Source organism: Hylaeus volcanicus, chromosome 5 (genome assembly GCF_026283585.1).
Source record: "Hylaeus volcanicus isolate JK05 chromosome 5, UHH_iyHylVolc1.0_haploid, whole genome shotgun sequence".
In the NCBI taxonomy this organism is placed as follows: Eukaryota; Metazoa; Arthropoda; class Insecta; order Hymenoptera; family Colletidae; genus Hylaeus; species Hylaeus volcanicus.
In genome coordinates this window covers 30,560,142-30,567,828 of record NC_071980.1, presented here as the reverse complement: position 1 = coordinate 30,567,828, position 7,687 = coordinate 30,560,142, and the positions used below count along the sequence as shown (strand labels likewise).

Sequence of the window (7,687 nt, the reverse complement as noted above, 5' to 3'; positions counted from 1 at the left end):
AGAGAGAGAGAGAGAGAGAGAGAGAGAGAGAGAGAGAGAGAGAGAGAAGTCCCCAGTTGTAATAGAAAGTTAAGGCAAGCCAACGACTCCATACGTTCCGATTCTCTCTTTACAGAAAATATTTACTTTAACGCGTTCAAGCATATTTAATAATTAAAATAAACAAATAATTATTCGTTATTCTTCTCGTGAATGTTGAAAGTTGCAGGTAGGATATTCTGTAGTTTATCGTGAGCAACGTGTCATTTTTTACACAGCGTTCTTTGTAACGTATCTACCATGTAAAAAAAGAATTGAGCGTAGTCAGTGATGTGGGCTTGGTAAATTCGCCGGTTCTAACTAACGTGCGTTCATTCGGTACCGGGACGGGTCCGTGGTACGTGTATGCATCCAGCGATAAGTCGATGTGTCGGTGCGTAGATTCGTGCGTGAGTCCTCTCTCACGAGCACTCGAAAAGGCTCTCCTTGTATACATGTGCGCTGATGTCAACGCCTGGTGGGTCGCCGTGCCCGACGCTGCTTTTATTTAATCACGCTGCTCTGCCCGGCTGCCGGCAGCCCTGTTGCTAGGCACCCTTCTCCCCCCTGCCTCCTGCCTCCTACCTCCTATACCTCTTTCCCTCCATTGCGGGGCCCTCCGCGACGTGCCCCGCCCCTGTCTGCGCCCCCCCTCCACCCGGCTGTGTTCCGAACATCGTTGTCTCTGTTTCTCTGTATCCCTATACTTGGCGCTCTCTCGCTCTCTCGCTCTCTCGGTCGGCCGCGACACACACATGCACTCCGTTTCTCGCTTTGCCTCTTCTCCACGATTCATCCATTACTGGACACTACCGGCGCCGCGGCGTTGGTCATCGGGAAATCTTCCATTTCGTGGTGAACTTTCTCTTTCTCTTTCTCACTCCGTATGCTTGCCCTCTCCTGCTCGGTCTGCAGCTGCTTTCGACGTTCGTGGTCTGCCGATTCTTTGGTTTCGGGGAGATTGCTGATCCCAGCCGCGAATTGCTTGTTAGCCGAGGAAAGTATTTAACCAGGCCATGGAACATGTGGGATCTCGTGAAACATGTTCGGTTTAACCAAGTGTTCGGGTATATGTATTTTGTAACGATATAGGAGGTTTGATGAATAGGCCGTAATTCACAAACAGAATCATCGGTTTCGATAAACTCTTTTTTTACGGTAGCAGTAGATGAAACTCATTAAGTGAATTAGTATAATACTTTTTCTACAGTGTGAACAACCACAGTTTTTAATTACTAATTGACCGAGTTAGATTAATTGAAGCATCTGTGGAGTACTGTTACAAAACAGATATGGAACAAATTTCGGGTATAGAGTTCAAAGGACAAACTATTTTCTATCCTCGTCAATCTTACAAGTTGATCGCCCATGGGCGTCAAGCTCATCCACACGCCTAACTTTCCTAAGAATGCAAGACAACTATAGTATACAGCATGACGAGAATAAAACGCGTTTCTTTCCTCGGATTACATTCTTCGCGTACACGTATACATACATACACACACGCGCGCGCGCGCGCGCGCGCGCACACTTACGTGCGTGTACTTGATGAAACGTCCGCCACTGAACAGAAGCTGACCGTAACCGATGCGCTCAGGATATACGTAGATGGAACGAGTTTGGAGTGAACATCTAATCGGAATGTTGTCGGTGTTGGACGTACTCTACGTACGAACGATTTATACCAGATACGGATTAAACGATCATCTAGATACAAAATTTACTACTAAAATGTCTTGACTTACTAGAACTTTATTACATAAAAACCAGAATAGAGAAAAGAATGGAAATTTGCCGTTAAACATGGTGGTTTTAATTACAATGAGTTTCAAGTATGCAATTCCTTAACCAATGCAATTTTGGAAGTGAAAGGATTCTTGTTCAATTTATTTATTTTAATTTAAAATTTATTTTTTTTATATATATATGTCAGAAAGAGTAGAATTTGAATGCGATTAAGTGAAGGTTGAGAGTTGTTTTATCCCTCTTAAAAAGAGTACCCATACTCTTACAGGATTACAGTCGGGGTAATCCTACTTAAAAATGTTCTCTCCAGCCTCGATATGCCCGCAGTCCCGTCTGGACAAAGCGAACGGAAATGGCATGCGAATCCCTCGATGACGTCAACCGTTGCTGCGAAAAAAAAGTATATACGTAAAATGGAGGTGGGTGGGAAGGCATTGAATGGGGTGGGAGAATCGTGGGGGCAGAGGAGAAAGACGAGGAGAAAGATTCCTAGATCTCGTTTTTCTCGCAGCCGGTTTCGCGTAGACGTCCTTGAAATTCGTGAGATCGGCGAACAATCGGTTATGGGGCGTCCATCCGTGCAGGATGATCCAGTGGCGCCGAGTAGTCTCCATCGCGCCCCACCATCCTTCCACAGTTCGTTAAGGACCCCACCATATCCAGCAGGTTTTGGTTTAAGGCCTCCTCTGTCGTTTGGCCAGCTCCTGCTTGGCTATATCGTTGAACCGTTCCGACCATCAAGGACAGAGTTCGGTTCAGTGCCATGTAAAGAGGGTCAGGCACGTAGACGAAAAGTTTCAAGGGCAGACGCGACAGAGAGACCCCCTCGTTTCTTCGCTGTCGCGTAAATTTCAAGCTGGATTGCTTTTCTGCGTGCGTATGTGTATGCGTATGCGTATGCGTATGCGTATGCGTATGCGTATGTGCTTCCCCGGTGAACTTGTGGACTCGAGTGAGAATTCGCCCATGACTGACCGGTCTCTGCGAAATTAACGATATGGACGTAATCGACGGTTGCCGGTTGCCGGTTCGTTCGTGAATTTTTTGCCAAGGTCAGTGTAACGGATCAAACAGTGCTCGCCAGTGTGTAAATCGTTCTTATCTGTGCGTGTAGAGCCATCAATCCGCTCGAGTAAGTACCAAGCCACTTATCGTCGCGTATCGTTCAATTCCCAGTGACGTGTGTAACGGGACGGAGTGGAAATGTCAATCTTTGATTAGGAAATTCTGAAAGATGTTACGTTTAAACCGAAAGATATAGCTTTTTCGTTGAACAATCGAGGATCGCCAAAATTTCATCGAGCGCTAATTCCCAAAGAATATGGGCTTGGTGAGAGGAGGGAAAGAAGAGGGAAACCAAACAATAAAACCACAAGAAACAACTTGATCTCGATTTAACGGTTCCGTGGAACCAACAATTGATCTCGTTCAGCTGTTGAAATTTAAGCGGTTTCCTGGCCGAGGGTATACAGATTTCGAGGCCCTTGCCCTCGAAAGACGAGAGCGGTTTCGTCGTTTTGAAAACATGAAACGAATTTCGTTCGAGATTCCGTTGGTCGAAAGAAACAAGGGAGAGAGAGCGAGAGAGGCGTCGAGAGGAGGTCGAAGAAGGTATGCTCGTAAAGAGGTACGGTTATTTTTAACATTCGCCAGCTAATTTTCTCTCTTTTGCTGCATGTTCTGGAAATACATCCTCGCGAATCCGTTGAAATATTGGATTCGTAACTCATGATTCGCGTGGAAATCTAGCTAGAAAAATCATCGAAATTCAATATTATCTTCTGCAAATCTCCATCGCGTTTATCTGGAAAGAAAAAAAAAAAACCAGTGCTACGCGACGTGATTGAGTTGTTGGTAATCCTCTCGGGCGCCTATAAGCCTTCGGGGAATCTTGTGCGCGTGTAGTAAATGTACTATTTGCAGGGTTTTACAAGTTTATACCGTGTCGTGATTCCCATTTTTAGAGTAACATCTAAACTTTCTGGTTGAGTCTTGCTTGCTACGAATCACAGCTTCCGTCATTTTGTCATTTAAATGTCGACACGTAAGAACCGTGATTCGCGCAAAAACGTGTTAGAGTCGACGATACGCGAAAATGGTCGCTTGTGCATTGCCGTTAGATGAGTCACGAATTCCAATCGGAACGTTTCTCTTCTTCGAATGCCGTCGACTATCCAGTTAGATGCTTACGTGTGTATTGTGTTACACAGGAGGAGGCCTTTTTTTCCGAGTAATCTTGACTCATCCACATCGTACCTACTAGCGGAAGTTTCTTAACGGTCGTTGCGCGACACACACAGACACGTCCTACACACGGAGACTCCCCTGTCGGTTGCGTGGTTCGTAGACTTCCGGTAACGATCGACGTTCGAGTCGTGAAAGGCTTTTCCCTTTGCACATATATCTTCGAATCGAGTTTCTTACAGTCCTCCATTTTTTTTTTTTTTTGGCTCGTATTTGTAGAATTCACAGGAATACAATTATAAATGGCCGATGGAATGAAACGTAGGTTTTTATTTTACGGGAGACTGGACATAAACTTGTTCAAAATTTCTTTGTAAACAATGGTTGATATCCATAATCTTTGGGATGTCAGACTGTATACTAGGAACGAATGTAACGACTTGACACCAAAATAAATAAACTACTACGAATGAAGCTAATTTCAACGCAAGTTGTTGGTCCCAGGTTGTGAAGTAATGGCTGATTTTAGTGACAAATGGCCCACAAAGCTCGCATACATTTTCATAATTATATTTGTGTCATAGATTTAGAGATGGATCGTCAAAGTTGTCGCGTCGACATGATTTTAAGATAATCTGATAACGTCCGATACAGTTATTACAAACGTGAATCGCACAAAGGTCGCAAAAGAATTTATGGAATGTGTGTACGCGTGACGTAGACATACGTTATATAAACGTATTTGATTAATTTTGAAGAGTTAATTATAAAATACTTTATCATTAAGTACCTTGTTTGTACGTCATGAAACATTCTGTCCACGTTACTATAAACTACAAGCATTCGCATTCCGCAATTACCTCAATTATTTAGAGACATTTTCAAGAGCTTTTCATGATTCGCATGTACCGAAAATGGCTGTAAGGTAACACACTGATTAGCCGCATAACGTTCATGACTTGATCGGTTATCAAAGGCACGATTCCTATCTTTGAAATGGCCCCGTCGTAAATGTTGGACAATTTTCGTTCGAGTCTAAAAGCACCACTTCTCACCGCGTGTACTTATCTCGAAGAATTACGTCGGAGCGTTTAGTATTCCGTAAGCGATGTCGGCACTCAGGTACGACTAAGACCAAAGTTTGCCTACGAAATGTCTCGCGATTATCGCGAGTTCTCTGAGAAACGTTTCGGTACACGTAAAGTACGAGTCAATGGCACTTGGATTGCATGCGTGAACCCCTGTGAGTGTTTGGTGGTTAGTTGAGGGAGCTGAGAAACTGTGGGAAACAAGGAAGGGTTTCTGAAACCACTTACTTTTCTATGTACATCGACCAAATTCTATGTATTTAAAATGTACCAAAGAGACGAATAAGCGAATCTGTTTTGAACTGGAGTCGAAAATAGAGCCAGCGCTGCCGTATCCGTTTCTCCGGCTATTGTTACTCGAATAAAAAATCCTCTCCAATTCTGGATCGCGAGCAAGTTTTTGAGGAAAATTTCGACAAAAGAACCAAACATTTACGTATTTTATTGCGTGCACGGCCAACTGTGGTTGGCTGATGGTCGTCACCGTCTGTTCGCAACCTTGCCCTCTTCGATCCCTCCTCTGACTTTCATCCCTACCAGTCGACCCGCGATCCATTCGATCCTTTCCCCTTATCTCGTTCCGACGCTGTCGCGCTTCTCTTCTTTCGTTCCTCCCACTCCCTCTGTCTGGCTCCTTCGCTTTGATTCCATCGAGCTCTTGCCCCTCGCTCCGCGTTCGTCGACGTTTCCCGGCCTATTATCGTTGCTCGTCGACGAACAACGGCCAAAGAGCCAACTGAGAGAGTGACAGGGAGGGGGAGAGACTTTCCTTTACCTCTACCAACGAGAGTGGCACAAGTTTCAATGTCACGATGTGCCGGCTGTTGCGAAGGAACTCGAACCGCGGATTCCAATTGCTCGCCAACCCGTATAATCGTTTTTTATTTAGCTACTTTTATTTCACGATTTTATTTACAACGTTAAAAACGAAAACGCATTCTAAGTACAAGAGAAATGAAATTTCTCCGTTTCCGTTATGAAACTGTATACGATTTCAGAGAATGAAAAGGAAGAATAAAGACACCGTTGTTTGTTTCGACGGTCTTTCTTCTCTTTTCTTTCCGTTTGCAAGAGTTTTGTCTCGACATGCGATATACATGTTTCGACAAGTATCACGGGGACTTTCCAGTCAGCTGCCTCTAATTTTTGTTTAGACTTTCTTTTTTATTGGCTGATCCATGTAATCGTAAGCACTCGATCACAGCCAACGAAGCTTGACATTGCTGCTGACCAAATAGCTTCGTTTCGTAATCTTCATTAGGCTACAAACTGTCCCACCTCTTGCTTAGCTTTTTCTGCAAATTCTACAGAAATTATTGAGAAAAAATATTGGAATGCAAACATCAGAGGTTTACGACAGGTATAACCGACCAGCGTGGCTACGTGTCGTATGCAACACGCGTTACTCGGGTACTTTAGGCTGTGCCATCTAAAGTCAGTCAGGTACCTGAAGTAGCGCGCGCTGCGGCGAAACCGGATCATCGTTCTTTTTACCGTTGGGAATTTAGGCTCCGTGCGACGAGGGGTGAAAAAGGAGAGAAAATAAAAAGACCGAACGAAGACGGTGGTGAGAAGAACCCGGGGAGGCTGCATGTTAATTGTACTTCTTCAGGTGCTCTGGTGAACTCGATACCCGGCACCTGTTGGAGCGCAATTCATATGACTGTGCCCTGCTGCCATATTTTTCTCGCGGTCGAAAAGAAACGACTCGTTGAAAAAGAAATAAATGTCCTAGCTTGGTTGGTAATGCATCAATCGCTTATTTCCAAATATCTATTAGCTTTCGATCCACGTCGGTGCAGACTTGGGCGATCCGTGTAATTACGCGTAGTTACGTCTTTGAGGTAAGGTGGATTAAAAACCGTGCCACCTTCTGCTTAGCTTTATGTAGAGTTTTCCATTTAGTTGGCAATGCCTACGAACCAACGCTGAACGTTAAACAAGTGAAAACGTATTAAAAAGTCGTTGGCGCTCGAGTTTTATTTTTCTTTGAAATTCCATGCCTCGAAGAGTTAAGTTTGTAAAATTTCTGCACATGTAAACATGGACCTTACGGTCTCCCATCGGTGCAGTCTCGTAACACGGTTAATGACCGCTCGGCAAATGGCTTTATTTAATTTCCAGCGCGTCGTGTATTCGTTTAATCGACAAATAAAATGAAACCGCCGCGCCGCCCTGTTGTTGTTAGGTGGTCGGACCGATACGTTGTTAGCGGAGTATCGTTTCTCTCTCGACGAGCGAAGGAGAGGAGGAAAACCGTGTAGCCTCGTAATGTCGCCAACTAATGGGATAATGACGTTACGTGGGGTCGCGTGGCGGCACGAACCGAGACAGAGGAGCTCGAGTAACGCAATTATTTGCCTCTTTGCTTCGGTTCTAATAGAAATCACAGAGCATCGAAAAACTACCTATTTACGGTTGCTTACATTCTTTTATTTTGGTCACGAGACCTGCAACCAAAGGTTTGTCAAGTTTCGTTGGTTATATCTTTGTTTCGATGCACTGTAGTATTGTACACGTAAGAGAAACTGTACCAGCAGCATCGAGAGTCGATGAAACATACACAAAATAAATTACATCGAGTCCCTGCACTAGGAGTCATCTAATTGGAGAATTGAAACAAACTGGAATCTCGTCATAGTAAATGACGT

The 7,687-nt window shown here is 44.3% G+C and overlaps 1 protein-coding gene across 1 annotated transcript in view; it reads left to right on the top strand.

Annotated features, from left to right (window-relative positions):
- Window positions 1–7,687, top strand: part of LOC128876294 (uncharacterized) — a 35,127-nt gene that overhangs the window by 4,364 nt on the left and 23,076 nt on the right. The gene's annotated exons all lie outside the window — the stretch shown is intronic.